This window comes from Rattus norvegicus, chromosome 1 (genome assembly GCF_036323735.1).
Source record: "Rattus norvegicus strain BN/NHsdMcwi chromosome 1, GRCr8, whole genome shotgun sequence".
NCBI lineage: Eukaryota > Metazoa > Chordata > Mammalia > Rodentia > Muridae > Rattus > Rattus norvegicus.
In genome coordinates this window covers 193237175-193256467 of record NC_086019.1, presented here as the reverse complement: position 1 = coordinate 193256467, position 19293 = coordinate 193237175, and positions in this window count along the sequence as shown.

The window sequence follows — 19293 nt, the reverse complement described above, 5'->3', positions numbered from 1 at the left end:
TAGCCATTCTAATATCAAATAAAATCAATTTCCAACTAAAAGTCATCAAAAAAGATAAGGAAGGACACTTCATATTCATCAAAGGAAAAATCAACCAAGATGAACTCTCAATCCTAAATATCTATGCCCCAAATACAAGGGCACCTACATATGTAAAAGAAACCTTACTAAAGCTCAAAACACACATTGCACCTCACACAATAATAGTGGGAGATTTCAACACCCCACTCTCATCAATGGACAGATCATGGAAACAGAAATTAAACAGTGATGTAGACAGACTAAGAGAAGTCATGAGCCAAATGGACTTAACGGATATTTATAGAACATTCTATCCTAAAGCAAAAGGATATACCTTCTTCTCAGCTCCTCATGGTACTTTCTCCAAAATTGACCATATAATTCGTCAAAAAACGGGCCTCAACAGGTACAGAAAGATAGAAATAATCCCATGCGTGCTATCGGACCACCACGGCCTAAAACTGGTCTTCAATAACAATAAGGGAAGAATGCCCACATATACGTGGAAATTGAACAATGCTCTACTCAATGATAACCTGGTCAAGGAAGAAATAAAGAAAGAAATTAAAAACTTTTTAGAATTTAATGAAAATGAAGATACAACATACTCAAACTTATGGGACACAATGAAAGCTGTGCTAAGAGGAAAACTCATAGCGCTGAGTGCCTGCAGAAAGAAACAGGAAAGAGCATATGTCAGCAGCTTGACAGCACACCTAAAAGCTCTAGAACAAAAAGAAGCAAATACTCCCAGGAGGAGTAGAAGGCAGGAAATAATCAAACTCAGAGCTGAAATCAACCAAGTAGAAACAAAAAGGACCATAGAAAGAATCAACAGAACCAAAAGTTGGTTCTTTGAGAAAATCAACAAGATAGATAAACCCTTAGCCAGACTAACGAGAGGACACAGAGAGTGTGTCCAAATTAACAAAATCAGAAATGAAAAGGGAGACATAACTACAGATTCGGAGGAAATTCAAAAAATCATCAGATCTTACTATAAAAACCTATATTCAACAAAATTTGAAAATCTTCAGGAAATGGACAATTTCCTAGACAGATACCAGGTATCGAAGTTAAATCAGGAACAGATAAACCAGTTAAACAACCCCATAACTCCTAAGGAAATAGAAGCAGTCATTAAAGGTCTCCCAACCAAAAAGAGCCCAGGTCCAGACGGGTTTAGTGCAGAATTCTATCAAACCTTCACAGAAGACCTCATACCAATATTATCCAAACTATTCCACAAAATTGAAACAGATGAAGCCCTACCGAATTCCTTCTATGAAGCCACAATTACTCTTATACCTAAACCACACAAAGACACAACAAAGAAAGAGAACTTCAGACCAATTTCCCTTATGAATATCGACGCAAAAATACTCAATAAAATTCTGGCAAACCGAATTCAAGAGCACATCAAAACAATCATCCACCATGATCAAGTAGGCTTCATCCCAGGCATGCAGGGATGGTTTAATATACGGAAAACCATCAACGTGATCCATTATATAAACAAACTGAAAGAACAGAACCACATGATCATTTCATTAGATGCTGAGAAAGCATTTGACAAAATTCAACACCCCTTCATGATAAAAGTCCTGGAAAGAATAGGAATTCAAGGCCCATACCTAAACATAGTAAAAGCCATATACAGCAAACCAGTTGCTAACATTAAACTAAATGGAGAGAAACTTGAAGCAATCCCACTAAAATCAGGGACTAGACAAGGCTGCCCACTCTCTCCCTACTTATTCAATATAGTTCTTGAAGTTCTAGCCAGAGCAATCAGACAACAAAAGGAGATCAAAGGGATACAGATCGGAAAAGAAGAGGTCAAAATATCACTATTTGCAGATGACATGATAGTATATTTAAGTGATCCCAAAAGTTCCACCAGAGAACTACTAAAGCTGATAAACAACTTCAGCAAAGTGGCTGGGTATAAAATTAACTCAAATAAATCAGTTGCCTTCCTCTATACAAAAGAGAAACAAGCCGAGAAAGAAATTAGGGAAACGACACCCTTCATAATAGACCCAAATAATATAAAGTACCTCGGTGTGACTTTAACCAAGCAAGTAAAAGATCTGTACAATAAGAACTTCAAGACACTGAGGAAAGAAATTGAAGAAGACCTCAGAAGATGGAAAGATCTCCCATGCTCATGGATTGGCAGGATTAATATGGTAAAAATGGCCATCTTACCAAAAGCAATCTACAGATTCAATGCAATCCCCATCAAAATACCAATCCAATTCTTCAAAGAGTTAGACAGAACAATTTGCAAATTCATCTGGAATAACAAAAAACCCAGGATAGCTAAAGCTATCCTCAACAATAAAAGGACTTCAGGGGGAATCACTATCCCTGAACTCAAGCAGTATTACAGAGCAATAGTGATAAAAACTGCATGGTATTGGTACAGAGACAGACAGATAGACCAATGGAATAGAATTGAAGACCCAGAAATGAACCCACACACCTATGGTCACTTGATTTTTGACAAAGGAGCCAAAACCATCCAATGGAAAAAAGATAGTATTTTCAGCAAATGGTGCTGGTTCAACTGGAGGGCAACATGTAGAAGAATGCAGATCGATCCATCCTTATCACCCTGTACAAAGCTTAAGTCCAAGTGGATCAAGGACCTCCACATCAAACCAGACACACTCAAACTAATAGAAGAAAAACTAGGGAAGCATCTGGAACACATGGGCACTGGAAAAAATTTCCTGAACAAAACACCAATGGCTTATGCTCTAAGATCAAGAATCGACAAATGGGATCTCATAAAACTGCAAAGCTTCTGTAAGGCAAAGGACACTGTGGTTAGGACAAAACGGCAACCAACAGATTGGGAAAAGATCTTTACCAATCCTACAACAGATAGAGGCCTTATTTCCAAAATATACAAAGAACTCAATAAGTTAGACCGCAGGGAAACAAATAACCCTATTAAAAATGGGGTTCAGAGCTAAACAAAGAATTCACAGCTGAGGAATGCCGAATGGCTGAGAAACACCTAAAGAAATGTTCAACATCTTTAGTCATAAGGGAAATGCAAATCAAAACAACCCTGAGATTTCACCTCACACCAGTGCGATTGGCTAAGATCAAAAACTCAGGTGACAGCAGATGCTGGCGAGGATGTGGAGAAAGAGGAACACTCCTCCATTGTTGGTGGGATTGCAGACTGGTAAAACCATTCTGGAAATCAGTCTGGAGGTTCCTCAGAAAATTGGACATTGAACTGCCTGATGATCCAGCTATACCTCTCTTGGGCATATACCCAAAAGATGCCTCAACATATAAAAGAGACACGTGCTCCACTATGTTCATCGCAGCCTTATTTATAATAGCCAGAAGCTGGAAAGAACCCAGATGCCCTTCAACAGAGGAATGGATACAGAAAATGTGGTACATCTACACAATGGAATATTACTCAGCTATCAAAAACAACGAGTTTATGAAATTCGTAGGCAAATGGTTGGAACTGGAAAATATCATCCTGAGTGAGCTAACCCAATCACAGAAAGACATACATGGTATGCACTCATTGATAAGTGGCTATTAGCCCAAATGCTTGAATTACCCTAGATCCCTAGAACAAACGAAACTCAAGACGGATGATCAAAATGTGAATGCTTCACTCCTTCTTTAAATGAGGAAAAAGAATACCCTTGGCAGGGAAGGGAGAGGCAAAGATTAAAACAGAGACTGAAGGAACACCCATTCAGAGCCTGCCCCACATGTGGCCCATACATATACAGCCACCCAATTAGACAAGATGGATGAAGCAAAGAAGTGCAGACCGACAGGAGCCGGATGTAGATCGCTCCTGAGAGACACAGCCAGAATACAGCAAATATAGAGGCGAATGCCAGCAGCAAACCACTGAACTGAGAATAGGTCCCCTATTGAAGGAATCAGAGAAAGAACTGGAAGAGCTTGAAGGGGCTCGAGACCCCAAAAGTACAACAATGCCAAGCAACCAGAGCTTCCAGGGACTAAGCCACTACCTAAAGACTATACATGGACTGACCCTGGACTCTGACCCCATAGGTAGCAATGAATATCCTAGTAAGAGCACCAGTGGAAGGGGAAGCCCTGGGTCCTGCTAAGACTGAACCCACAGTGAACTAGTCTATGGGGGGAGGGCGGCAATGGGGGGAGGGTTGGGAGGGGAACACCCATAAGGAAGGGGAGGGGGGAGGGGGATGTTTGCCCGGAATCCGGGAAAGGGAATAACACTCGAAATGTATATAAGAAATACTCAAGTTAATAAAAAAAAAAAAAAAAAAAAAAAAAAAAAAAAAAAAAGAAAAGGTTAAAACAAAAAAAAAAACTTAAAAAAAAAAAAAAAAAAAAGAATTGACTTTGAACCAAAAGAGAAGTGTAAACACCGAGTCTGCCACAAGCCCTTGGATCCACAATGGTGTCCTGCCTGCAAGATCTGCTAGGGCAATGGTGGCACAAGCTTGTGGGAGCAGCCAACCAATGTCTGATTAGACTTAAGGCCCACTCTATGAGATGGAACCCACACCTGACACTGTTTGGGTGTCCAAGAACCAAAGACTTGATAGCTCAGGGACCTAGGGTAAAACCAAATACTACTACTGTTCTCTTATAAAGAAAGTGGTGGGGGGTGATGAGAAAGATGTAACAATGAAATGATCCCTAATGGCATTCTGCTATGCTGATACAGTGCCTTGCTCAGCCATCGTTAGAGAAGCGTCCTCCTTCAGCAGAACAAAAGGAAAGACCCACAGCCAGACTGAGAGCTGAGAGCGAGACCTTGGGACACCCAACCCTAAACAGGACGTAGCATCAAATCCTTCCCCTAAGGGCTCAGGGAACCCTGGGGAAGAAGGAACAAAAAGGAATGTAAAAGCCAGAGGGGGTGGAGGACACCAAGAAAACAAAGCATCTAATTGAACCTGACCAAAGCTTGTATGAACTCAGAGACTCCGGCAGCATGCCCAGGACCAGCACTGGCCTGCATCAGGTCCTCTGGATATATATTGTGGCTTCCAGCTTAGGGTGTTGATGGGATTCCAGAGTGTGCAACCTAGTAGGCCTCTGTTTCTTGTCCCTTCCCTTGGGCTATTTTCCTGCTCTTTGTTTTGTACAACCCTGATGTGTTAGCTTTTGTTTTCTCACGTTATATTTCATTTTATCATTATCTCTTAGTAGACTGGTTGCTAATGAGAGACAGAAAGAGAGTGGATTCAAATGGGAGGGAAGTGGGGAAGAGACTGACTGGGAGGAGTAGAGGAAGGCAAACCCATAATCAAAATAGATTATGTGAGGGAAAAACCGAGTCTATTTTAAATAAAGGGGGACAGAGCTTTAAAGAGCATCCTGGTCCACCCCATTCCTCATTTGATGCCTGAATGAATGCTATGTCTTGTCATCTGAGACATTCTGTGAAGACTGCCCATCCTGGGATGGGAAAGGCTATCCCCTTTGAGAGAGCTTGTCTAGCCTTCAGACAGCTCCACTGAAAGCCCTCCCTTAGAGGGAACTCACTATCCTGCAGCTTCTACCGGTGCCACCATTTTGTCCCGCACAAAGCCTCCGAGGTCAGAGCAGCCTTATAGCAAGCAACAGGTGTTCCAACCTAAATCATTTAAGAAAAAAGTTACTGAAAGTCCCATGGTCCTATGGGCTTCAGGTTCCATTTCATTCAGGGTGCAGAGAACATTATCGGGACTTGATGGTTTTTTCCCCCCAGCTTTCCACTGTGTCTGCCCTGTAGGGACTTATTTGAAGTCTTGATAGTCTAAGCTCTACGATTCCCAACAAAAGTGTCATTGACAAATGTCATTCTCGCTTCAAACCCTGAACCAATCACCATGGCCAGAAAATCAGGATGGACCACTTGTCCCAGGCCTGAGCTCCTGCTTCATCCCAAAGCCCCTGATTGTGAATGGGGCCAAGGGGAGCCCACAGACAGGGCCAACACCTTGGAGTACATTGCATGTCTGTTGAGGTGAGGAACAGCCTTTGTGCCATGACCATGACCATGAAGACTGGAGACAACTAGGTGTCTCCCTATGTTCTAGCCGACCTAGTAAACAGATGTGCTCTGGTGGCCTGTGATAGGCTGCCCGTGTCTGCCCTTGTCAGTACTGACTTTAGAGCAGACCGAAGCAAAGCTGGGTGGCTTTCCCAATGCTTGTCCTCAGCTGTCCCATCCCTGTCACTTTGGCCCTCAGGACCCTGTCATCTGCCCTCATGATCTCTTCTGTCACATTCTCAAACTGTTGAAAGAAAGCACTAGTCACACTCATTATATAAACCTGTAGCATAACATGGTTTCTTGGTGTTTTTGATGTTCTCTCTCTCTCTCTCTCTCTCTCTCTCTCTCTCTCTCTCTCTCTCTCTCTCTCACACACACACACACACACACACACACACACACACGCTGTTTGAGATAGGTCCCTCTTGAAGGGTAGATCTGCTCTGTCTCTTCTATGGAGCTCTACAGAGGGTGCCCTCATCCCCTCAGTGCTTTGGATCCCACCAAGCAGAGAACCACCACCATTGTTTGTATACAGCTGGCTTTAGCAACTGTCCAGCTGTGAACATCTGCCAACCATGTAGAGAACTCCGGAAGAACCATGCCACTGCACAATCAAATTAATGAGCCCACAGAAACATGGAGCAAAGGTAGAGTAGAGAAAGCCACTGGTGTAACCAAAGCCAGTCCTGACAGCCCTGCTGAGACCTTCAGAAGCCTACTGTGGAAGGCAGAACACTCTAAAGAAGGAAGAAGCCGGGGTTGGGGATTTAGCTCAGTGGTAGAGCGCTTGCCTAGCCGAGCGCAAGGCCCTGGGTTCAGTCCCCAGCTCTGGGAAAAAAAAGAAAAAAAAAAACAAGCAAACAAAAAACAAAAAAAAAAAAAAAAAAAAAAAAAAAGGAAGAAGCCTGCGTCTGGGCTGCTAACAGTTCCACATATTCTTTGCTGTGAGAAATAAAATGATGAATCACTGAAGAATTCCTGGCCACTGGAGCTGTAAAGTATGAGGCTGATTAAAACAAAGACAAAAACAAAAAACAGAACTGGACACTTGTGAAACACAGCTGCTTCCCTGACTCCATGCATCTTCCAAGTAACATTGAGTGAGGTCACTCTAGTCCTTCCTCCTGAGCTTACAGGTACACTCTATAGACAAGTTTCTGCTATGTTGATTTTCTTACAGCATTCAGCAGAATTGTTCAACATCATGATCCCAATAAAGCCCTCAGATCTACCTGCCAAGCCCAAAGCAACCTTCCAAGACCAAAAACTACAACGTCTTATAATCTCACTCCCAAAACTTCCCCTCTGTGTACGTGTGGTACCCGTCTCACTGTTCTCAGAGTGAATCCAGCAACAGGCAGCCAGCACAGCCAGCCCTATATACAAGGTCCTAAAAACCCTGCCTTTCTATCGGGGTTGCTTGGCACTCCTAAACCAGCAAGGATCCAAGAGGAATTTCAAGTGGGTCATCAAGTTAAAGCTGGTTCGTGAATTATCTCCCAGCAAGTGCCTGTCCACTTGACACCTCTAGGGATGTAGAATTCATCCGAGGCTTGTTTTGTTTCAGGAGAGATCTATTGTTTGAATAGAAACAGATTTGCCTGAAGTCAAGCTCCGTGGGTCTGAATTATGCTTTGGGGATGGCACAGAATGAATGTGATGTCTGTTCTACACAGTAGACCTTTAATTACAGCTAAGGTGGTAAAGCGAAGAGAAGGGAGAGGATCCTCTCTCCTCCAAGCTAAGTGGTCTCTATCCCTCACTCTGCCTGCTTCCCAGCAGTAATATTCAGAAGACCACTGAGAGAGAGCCTAGCACCAGACCTGTCATGACAGTGCTCAAAGCAGAATTCCGTGTGATAAAAAGCAATTATCCTACGGGAACAGAGTTGAGACACATAGAAAGTGAATTAACTCCTTCACAGCTCCTGAGGGGATGTTAGGCCACCAAAGGAGAAAAATGCATGAACAGGTAAGTCAATAGATGTCATCTCTGAGCATCTTTCTTTTCCAGTAGGACTTTGTCCAGTAATTTCAAGTCAGTCATGTGGACTATCAGGCTACCACTTCAAGTTCATCCACGGAGAAGCCTCGGTGTGGGAGCTGTCGACAGGCTCCTCTTTCCTATGCTGTGGCACACAAGGGCTTTCTGCAACATCCAGAAAAGACAAAAACGGTGAGCAGCCTTGTGCTTTGCACACAGCTAATTCTGTTTCCGGGGAGTCTGCACAGGGTCAGAGGCCAGGCTCTCTCTCAGTCTCTGTCAGCAGCTACCTCTTGAGGGGCATTCCAGTGCAGTTGGGTTTACATCTCTGCTGGCTGAGGGTGTGAAATGTCTTTTCATGTGGATTTCTCACTATTCTCCTTTTCCTAATGGGTATGAGGTTTCTATTCATATCTTTCAGCCATTTTTAAATTGAGTTTTCTGCTTTTTATTACTGGTCTGAAGGAATTTATAATATAATCTGAATGTGTTCTTTGTTGGTTTCATAAATTGCATATGTCTTCTTTGGTTCAACTTCTCATTTTCTAAACAAAGCCTCTTGAAGGGCACATTTTTAATTATGACGAAGCCAAAGTTTTCAATTTTCACTCTTAAGATTATCACTGGGTGTCCAGAGACCTCTTTGCCTACTCCACATGCCTCAAGATTTTCTCTGACATTTTCTTCTAGAAATGTTATCATGATGGCTCTTCTATTCGGGTCTATATGGTACCTAAATTGAATTTCACAAAGGTTCTATTTTTCATAAGGATATTCAATTATTTTAGTATTGTTGGTCAGAAAGACTGCATTTTTTTTACATTAGAATTGTCTTGACACCATGGTGAAGAGTAACAATTTGTCTTTGAGTAATAACTGGATTTTTTTGTTGCATTTTCCATCCATCTATTTTAGATTCTGCTCTGTGATTGCTAACACCGATGGACTTTTAAAAATATTCACAATGCCTTTTCCAGTTGTAAAGTTTATTTTAGAGCAGTGACGGATGCACGCCCATCCCAGATTTCTAGACTACTGCTTTGTAGACACGTGGTCTGCAGACTGGACACCTAGCACTGCCTCCCTCTGGTGAATAAATGCTGCCTTCTATGACCTATTACTCATCCAACTCTTTGAGTGGACTCCGGTGTCATAGAATTCTGCAAACACTGTTCGTATTTGATGCGGAGGTTTTGTTATGGTTTCATTTCTGGGCTATGACAAATAGCTGACAAGAGCAGCATATGGGAGGAAATGGTTTATTGCTTATAATTCCAGGTCACTGGCTATTGGAGAAGTCAAGACAGAGACTCAAAAAGCTGGTCTTCCCCTACCAAGAGCAGAGACAGTAATGCTTGCTTCCTTCCTCAATGGCTTGTTGCTAATGTCAAGTTAGCCATTTTCCTTTCTTATATAGTCCAGTGTCCAGCCACATTCAGGGTGGGTCTCCCTATCTCAATTAACAATCAAGACACCCACAGACACGCACACAGGTCAATCTAGGTAATTACTTATGAAGACACTTCTCCCGAGTGATTTTAGGTTGTGTCAAGTTGATAGTTGAAAATAATGACCCCAGGGAGCCATAATTAAACCCCCAGAAATCGGAAAATATCTGAGATACATGTTTATTTTATTGTTAAGTTTTTAATCTGATTCCCAGAAAGTGTCATTAAAAAACCAAGACTCTCTGCTTAATCATCAAATCAAATTACCTCTGACCCTATTACATTTTGAACAGTGGCAGTTCCAGCACTGAACCCCACATGCATGAACTGGCATATTTCTAACAGGTACAATTGGTGTGTACAAAATTGGAAATGGCAGAGGGAGACACATTTAATGCAGACTTCCATGACTAGACCTGGCACAGGGACAAGCTAGGGTCTGATCCACTCCCCAGAAGACTCTACCGAATCAGACACCTACACATTATAACAGAGGAGCAAGTGGATGAGAACAGTGCCCCACTTCCAGCCAGGGTTTCTCTGAAGTGTCTGGAAACATTGCCTACAGTCGTGGCTTTCTTATCAGAAGCAAAGTCCCTACTTCCAGGACAAGCATCCAAGGGGTTTCATCATTTGCATTTTCTTAGTGATATGTGTATGAGAGCACAAGACTATGTCAGCACAGAGATGGACACTCCACAACAATGGAAGAGTGGGCTTTCATGGCCCGCCATTAGTGGCAGCATTTGGAGAGTACATACCTATTATTTTTTGACCTAGCATCAACTCGCCTTTCCTGTTTTCTTCTCTTCTGGGAATGACTCTGAAATAGGGAAGCAAACTACAGCCCAAGATCATATGCTGCCCCGACATCAGGAAATCTAGAAGGACCTAGAACAGCCTCAGTACAAGGTTTCTTCATATGGCTGGTGAACAGCATAGGTACCATATCTTAGCAGCAAAAAGAAACACAGATATTTTCCAGTGTCTGGGGGTTTCATGTGGTCCCTGTGGCTGATTAGTTTTAACTGTCAACTTGACACAGTCTAGAATCACTTCAGGAAGAAAGTCTTAATGAGTATCTAGATTGGCCTGTGGACACATCTGTGGGTATCTGTCTTGACCGTTAATTGAGATAGGGAGACCCACCCTGACTATTCACAGCAGAGGCACCAGGCATCGGATATGCACCCCAGAGTGTTGGGCTTCAAAACTCTGGCTGCTAAAATAATTATTCCAGCAAATCAAATACATCGTCCTACTCTCTTGGCGCTGTGGAGTCTGCCTCCTATCACCCCTTGCATGCACTACTGTCTTCCTCAGGCTGTGAGCAGATCGGATTAGTGAACCATACTAATCTTATCTGCAGTGTCAGGAGCCATGAATCAGCCATCCCTGAACCCTGAGCCAGGAATCCCTCCCTCATCAATGGTTAATCAAGATCAACACTCCAGCAAAGCTGCCCTCCTTATAGGCTCAGAAGAATGTGTTTAATTCAAACTCGAGCAATAAAGACCAAGATGACTGGTCCAGAGATAAATACACGACTCAGTGAGAGCCAATGAGAGACTAAATATAACTTGCTGCTGAGAAAAGCTATCTCCTTTTTATTTAGACTTAGACGCCAGATGATGGAGGACTAAAGCAGGCATCTTTTAACCTTTAAATTCTGAGAGTTAATATGGAGAACAGGGGTGATTAGGAAACTCCAGGCCCCGTTGATGCCATATGCAGTCCAGAGTTCATCTGTGCCTAAAATCGATAGCACCACATTCTGTGAGAACCGCATTCCTGGTTTATATGAGAAGCTATGTGACCCCTTTCTGAGAGACACCCTCTATCCTTGCCCTCTCATCTTCCATAAGTGTGGCCAGAATTTGTGCACGGAGGATAATAGGTGCTAGTGATGTCACTAGGACAGACCTGGTCCCTTCCCCATCTTACGTGAGGCTCATGTGCTTATCTAATTCACAGGTCTGTTTCGTAACATTCCAGGACGAAAGATGTTCTGACACTTGAGTAATGAGTGATATTCACAAGATGGTTTCCCCTTCCCCACGAAAAGGGTGCTAATGAGCCCAGGTGCCGCACCTCCCCTCTTCCACCCTTTGTCTAAGTAACAAGAAAGCACCCCTCTCCCCTCATGTCATCGTGAGGTCCAAAATACCAATGGCATCTGCACTCTATGCAGGACGTGGCAAACTCAGTCCCTGCCAACAACATCCAAGGGGGAGGGGTGGAGAACAATAGGTAGAGCCACCAGAGAAAGCAGCCAGCGAGCCCTTTAGTCACTAACAGCCATCTCTAAAGCAAGGGATTCTGGGACAAGTGACACCTGGCTAGATCAGCATCTGGTTACTCTCAGAAACAGATGAGAAGCACACCCTAACCATGTCTTTACCAATATATGTGCGGATCAAATCATCTAGGCCTTTCCCCCATGACTTTATCTTGATATTTAAATCATGCAGAATAGCACGAGGAGTGTCCATATAGCTTCACCTGGGTTTTCTGAATATTAGCATTTGTCACTTGTGTTTTATCCCCCTGCCTTTATAGAGATAGGCAGGTAAGGCGAGTGAGACAAAAAGGAAGAGAGAGATCAATATGTATGTGTGTTTATGTCTATATACACAATCCTTTCCTGAATCATTTGAAAATATTTAAAAAAAAAAACATTCGAACACTTCACCCGACACCTTCAGAATGGGTGGCCTAGGGACATTTTCCTACATGATAACTACAATAGCATCATAAATTCTACAAAACTTAACAGTAACTCCAAAGCATTACCCAACATCCCACCAGTCATCAAGCATCTCCAAACAGGCCATACAAGCCACGTAGAATATGGTCAGGCACAAGTCATCTAGTTGCCATGGCTCTTCAGCCTTTTGCAATCCTTGCTCCCTTGACACTGAGCTTTTGAAGAATGCAGGCCTGTGGGATGCCCCAGTTCAGTTCAACACACTTACTGGGGCTGACTGTTTCCTCCTGGTGTCTTTGAATTTGGTTCTTTACCTCCAGCCCCAAGTAACGTCTATGTGTGAGATTCATTTGCCCACCTGGTCTGCTGCAGGCTAAGCATGCTGGGCAGCACTGGATCCCAGGAGAGTCACCACTTCACATTGCTTCACACCAGGGGCCCAGGATTTCAAGGCTGTCCTTTCATTGATGGTGCTAAACATGACTGCACAGTTTAAGTGGCAGCCAGCAGACCCCTCTGCAGATTTTCCTTTGTAATTAGTAAACCTCTACTGTTTCTTTGGCTGACGTCCAGATCCTATCCAGCCACAGGTATTAAAGCTCTCTATCTTGCTACTCCTGAACTTGGTATTAATGTGGCTAGGCAGCAGCAACATAACACAAAGCACTTACTCCCTGATGCCAAGATGATGAGGCAAAATCAGATGTCCAGATGGGATGAAATTAGTTTCACAGACGTAAGACTGATGAACTGTAAACAGGTGTGGACCCCAAAATCTTCATAACAACCTTCATATATTGATCTTGAGCCCTACCTTTATCATCCATACTTAACTCACCATCCCACCTCTAGAACTATGCCCCTCCAACCCCTTCTATGACTAAAGACTCCCCATGACACCAGAATATTAGATCAATGGCCTGAAATCCCACCAACTCAGAAGAATGTAGAGGAGGTGGTCAGAGGTCAGTAGAACAGGATTCTTAAAATACTTATTAGAAGAATCCAACTATGTTCTGTTCGTAAGTGAGGTCACATTTGCGTCCAGCTTCTGACATTAGATGGTGGCACTCTTAAATCTACAACCAATTCTCCTCCCCTTAGGGGCTGGCGAGGATAAACACTGCCTAGACATTGCAACTCTACCTGAAGGCCAGCTCAGGTTTCTTAGCCCCCAAACCATCCATTAATCCATGAAAACACGTAAAATACCCGGGGGTCATGCAGCACTCTGCTGACTTGAGTTCAAACCCTTATTCTGCCACCATGGAAGAGCAGGCATGAAACACAACCTGTCTTGGTCTCAGGTTCTCTACTTATGCTAAGTCAAAATACTATACTTCGTGTCTTAATTTCAACTCTAGAAAATAAAACAGTGTTGTTGTTGTAGGGAAGCCACCGGAAGCATGAGAGAACAATCCATCCCTTCATTAAATCTAAAGCAAGAAAGCCAAATGCCTGGACTGGTTGGCAGGGATTTCAGTAAATGTCTGCCCCTCTCACAAGCTTATTTTTGTTATTTATACTATGAAGTTCCGAAGCCTGGTAAAAATGGAAAATTTGGGGTAAGCACTGGGAGATAGATACTGAATACTGTAGTCATGGAATAGCTTGTTACACAAATAAGGACAGGAGGACACTGCTTGCCATTACCAGAGTCCCCTGAGCTGCTTGTAGACAGAGATGCCACCTTCCCAGAGGGAAGCCTTCACTTTCAGCCTTTCTTTCTGCACCCTTAGAAGCAGGGAATGAATGAGTGAGGTGCATCAGACAAAGCAGCTTCGGCTTTGTTCTTCATTATTTCCCTTAAGGCTCTGGTTTTGACGTGGTCTTCGGAGTCAATGGACATTGGTTCAAATGATGTCTCTGCCCCTTCTCCCTCAAGGGACCTTGGACAAGTGGCCTAAATCTTGTGCTTTTGGTCTCTATGGAACAGTGTTAGCATTGATACCTGTCCTGCAGAGCATTCAGGGCACCCAGCGAGGTGAAGTATGAAAGTGGTGGGCACATGGTATGTGGCAAGTGGCCAGCACAGAGCAGCAGGTTTTTCTTTTGGAAATAATTGTATTGCCAGGGTGGGATCGATTGGTTGTAAGGCTCTGCTCTAGTTTGATTTTTGTTGCTGTGATAAAACACTCTGACCAAAAGCAACGTAGGGGAGGAAAAGATTTATTTGGCTTATACTTCCAGGTCACAGCCCATCACCAAAGGAAGTCAAGCAAGAACTCAAGCGAAAACTTGAAGCTGAAACTGTCGACGAACGCATGTAGCTTGCTGGCTCTCTCTCAGGCTTATGCTTAGCTGGATTTCTTATGCAGCCTAAACCCACCTGCCCAGGGAATGATACCGCCCACAGTGGGACTAGACCTTCTACACCAATTAGTAATCAAGCATACCCCTCTAAAATATGCCAACAAGCCAATCTGATATAGACAAACTCTCAATCAATTGAGACTCTTTTTTTTTTTTCAGGTGACAAGATAACTAAGACAAGCTTCTCCACAAAGCTGCCTTGGTGATTGTCTTCTGCTGTTTGACTTTGCCGTGTCTGTCTATTTCTTCTGAAGCAGGGATACTGAAGGAAAAGGGGGCTGGCCTTCCTGCAGGCTGCACACTAGAAATGATGGTTTCAAATTAGTGTGTAGCAGGCTCTTTCTTAGGTAGCATAATAACCCTCAGTGATCAGGGATCCCCAGTAAGTAAGCCTGTGCCCCACATAGGCTGAGTTTTGTATGAATGTTAGAGGAGATTGCCACCTTCTGCTCCTGCATGGGTCTGGCATCTGCATGAAGGTGACAATGATCAGAAGTCATATACCCTATGCAGGTCATTTTAACGTCCTAGCCTTGAATGCATGCAGGAGGACAACAGTGTTAGTCCAGTGCATGTCCTTGTCACTTTGAACCTGTCAGCTGTGTGGTGACAAGTTTGGACACTTTGCCAAGTAAAATGTGCAGCTGGCCCATCAGAATAATGCCCCATGTTGGAGGCACGATTCAGTCCTCTCAAAAGGTTCTGCTGTTTCCTGCCTGCCAGAGATATGTGGAAGGGAGGTAGTTATTAGCTTTATAAGTGACTCATTCTGCAAGCAATTGCTATCTCTCTCATGTTTCTAGAATAGTTTGATCAAAATATATTGTGTTTGCAAAGCAAGATATTTAAAAATCCATTGTCGGTATTCTGTGAAAAAGAGAGGGTTTTTTTTTTCTGTTTTCTGTTGTATTAATCAGTTCTGCATTACTTCAACAGAATACCTGAAGCAATTAATTTTATATAGAAAAAAAAGTTGGATATGGCTCATGGTTTTTGCGGTTCCAATTCTAAGGGTAGGTGGCTTTACTGGTTTGGCCTCCAGTGAAAATGGTGGGTATCAGCATGCTGTGCTGGAAATGTAACATCAGTGAGAAGACCCACAAGCTTCTGCAGAGACATGCATCTCAAAGGACTCCCACGAGGATGTGCCTTTTACAGTTCCATAGAGAACAGCTTCACACTAGTGACCAAGACTTCAATCAGAGTAGGCTCTTGGGTCCACCTCTAAATTCTAGCACATTTAACCCAGAGAGGATGCAGAAATAAAGGGGGCACATCAAGGAAAAGAAGGCCATGCTAATGCCTTAGTTTGGGTTTCTACAGAGGCTGGTCCTAAGACGTGAGTACAAACGCTTGTAGCTAATTTGGAAGTGTTACCAGACAGCCCTGTAGGAGCAGGGAAACAGGACAGAAGGGGGAACAAACCAGGCAGTCCCTGTTGGCAGGTAACACTGAGCATCCTAGAGCCACTGGAGTGGACAATGCCTCTGAGTCACCTTCACCTTCCATCGAGATCCACTTGAGACCAGTGCTTGTGTCCAACAACATCTGGTTCCAGAGCCACTCTGGGAACTGAATACATCTGGCTTTCCTGGAGCTCTGCCCAAGCATGTGATGAGGCCAGAAAAAGCCCTGGCAGGGAGGTGAGGATACTTGCAGGCAGCAACTAAGAGTCTGCCAGAAAAGAATGAAGGAGACTGAGGAGTGGGGAAGGGAACAGACAGTACTATAAGGCCCGGGTAGGCATGCGCAGGTGGGAAGAGTCCGGTACACTCCCCTGTCTCCGTCGGTGGCAATTTAGTGCACATACCTCCCTGCATTGTGTAGAGGGGGAGATTCTCACAGCTTATGAAGAATCATTTCTGCATTCTCTCTCTCTCTCCCCCCCCTCTCTCTCTCTCTCTCTCTCTCTCTCTCTCTCTCTCTCTCTCTCTCTGTGTCTGTCTGTCTCTCTCTCTCTCTGTGTCTGTCTGTCTGTAGGTCAGAGGTCAGTACCAATTGTCTTCCTCTATTACCTTTCTTTCTTTCTTTTTTTTTTTTTTTTTTTTTTTTTGAGGCAAGGTCTCCAACTGGACCTGGAATTCATTGATGTTGCGAGAGTAACTGTCCAGCAAGGCCCAGAATCCTTAGTCTCAGCTTCCCTAAGTAGGGGATACAGGTACATACTACCACCTCTTGTTTTCTTGTGGGTGCTGAAGAGTAAAACTCAATTCCTCATGTTTGTGTGGCCAGTGCTTTGCTGACTGAGCCATCTCCTTGGATCTCTCTTTACCTTCCTTGTACAGATCAGGAAACTGAGGCTTGATGAGGTTAAATACCTAACTTAGGGATGTTCCTCAGTGAACTCTGGATTCACCATTGGATTCTGGGCATTAATTTGGTTTCCCAGTCTTAGTTTCAGCCTTTCTCTGTTAATACAACACATTCTGTTGCATCGTCTCTCACGTATAATGCTTACTGGTTACTTCATTTTTCTACCTCACAGCTGATTAGAAGCAAAAAAAATAAAATAAATGACTAAACCATAGCTGCATCTCAGCTTGCAGGGTCCAGACCCTCATCCTTCCACTGTACCTCCTAGTGAGAGACTCAGAACAAGGGCCACCTCCTTCTTGAAAAAGTCCCCGGGAAGTTGGGTGCTCTCTGAGAGACAACAGCAAGAATAATACTGAGGCTTGTCCTTCAGAAGGGAGAATTTCAGGCATCAGGCTGACCCCATTCCCTGACTGAGTGGAGTCAATGAGGCTTTCTGCTCCTCATTACAGACGCTCAAATTTGCTAGATTAGCCTCAGAACCGGAAAAGAGAAATGGCTGGAGGGGGCTGGGTAGGAAGGGATTGTCTTAGAGGAAGGCTATCCTGCTGCATGGAGTCAACTGATGAGACAGCATTCCAGCCTCATCCCCTCCCAGAATCACCAGGAGAGGGGAGGATAGTTTTAGATAGAGACTGAAAGACCAGGTTGAATTAGGAGAAGACTCAACATGAAGGGAGGATAGCTCCTTTTCACTTCAAAGGCCTTTTCAAAACCTGAATTCAAAAGCAGCCCCTGGGAAGCCCTGCCTGGGAGGGCATCTATCTCCCTGCCACCTTTAAAGATGAGAAAGAGGCCCAGGCATGACTATACCTACAGGGACTAGAACCACAAACAAACATCTAAAGCTTGTGCTGTCTGCTCTGGCCACACGGCCCTCTAACAGAGAGGTCTACAACTTTGTAAGCCCATGTTTGGAAAGGAATAGATAGAGGATGATTGCTTTCAAATATCCTGGCAAAGGGAGGAATCCTCAGCACCATGCTCATCTGCTTTCTTACATCTAGACAGTTGGCATGGGGAGGGGGAGGGGAATCCCTGCCTGCTGCAGAGGACAGGCCCTGCCCCCATAGTTCAGGCATCTCTACCCAGCAACTCTCTCTATAGAATAATTCGTCAGATGATTAATAAGCAGAGTATGTCTTTCTCTCAAATATCAAACAAAACTCACCAGGAGCTCGCCTCCATTCTGCTGGCTTGGGGAACCCTGTGACCATACATTGTAAACAGATGCAAGACACAGGCAGAGCCCCGACCCTCAGAAAACCGCCCTCTGTCCGTGACTGCTGCAGGAGCCAAACTGTCCATGGCTCCAGACAGCCCAACGCTTAGGTCTTACTCAAGTAAACAGTAGCAACAAAACATCTATAAAGTATATAAAGTGACATCTCAGCGGAGTGGCGGCAACATGAGTGGTTCTTCCAAAGAAGAACCTGAGAAAATTCAGCCTGGAGAGAAGCTATGAAGACCTCAGCTAGAGAGGCTGGGCATGTAGACATCTGCTCAGCACGTCTCCTGTTGAGTGTCATTCAAGCCATGCCACAGCCACAGCCACTGAGAGTTCTGGAACATTCAGCATTGGCAGTGAGCAGTGGGAAAGGGGTCATTGCTTGGTGTGATTAAATACACACATGCGCCCATGTTCACAGTAACCACATTCGTTGCAGCCAAAAGATAGAAATAACCCAAGGCCAGGTCAGATGAATGGATGTAGGTATGTGCGTGCGTGCGTGTGTGTGTGTCTGTGTATGCAATGTGAGTGTGCATATATATAATATCTATATACAGATAAATAGTAGAAAATTACATTAAAAGAAAAGGGATTCTGATACAAGCTACAATAGAGACTAGTCATGAGGATAGGGCATTGCAAAGGACAGACACAGGAATCCATGTCTAAGTGGTACTTAAAAGACTCAAACACACAGGCAAAGGGCACACTAGAGAATGGCAGGGGCTGTGGGTGGGGCACGGGGCAGCAGTGCTTGATGGGTCAAGGCAGTCTGTTGGGGAGGGTGAAGCACCCTGGAAGCACATGATGACAATGGGCAAGCAACACCAGAGCTGCACACACACTTAAAAATGGTAGGCATGATAGTCTGTTTATTATATGCTTTGGCACTATAAGAAAACTCCCCTGCTCCAAGAATTTCAATGTTTCTGTCTTTACAGTCCCAGCCTGTGAGTCACAGCATCTTGCAAAGCTCATATCATGGGCTATATATTATGCTAGCTGGCATCTGGCCACATTCTTCTTCTTAGTTTCTGTGGCTTACAGGGGGTTATTGATTAGGCTGAGCCGAATGCCACATAGAATAGACTTCCCACAGGACATAATTAGTTAGGGGAAGGGGATGCTAGACAAGTACTGGGTTGTAATGACAGACTACTTCAGGCTTCCTATCTTTAAAACGTGGCAAAGGAGCTTATATCGGGATGGACTTTTTTAAAAGATCCGCTTTAATTTTATTTGTGTG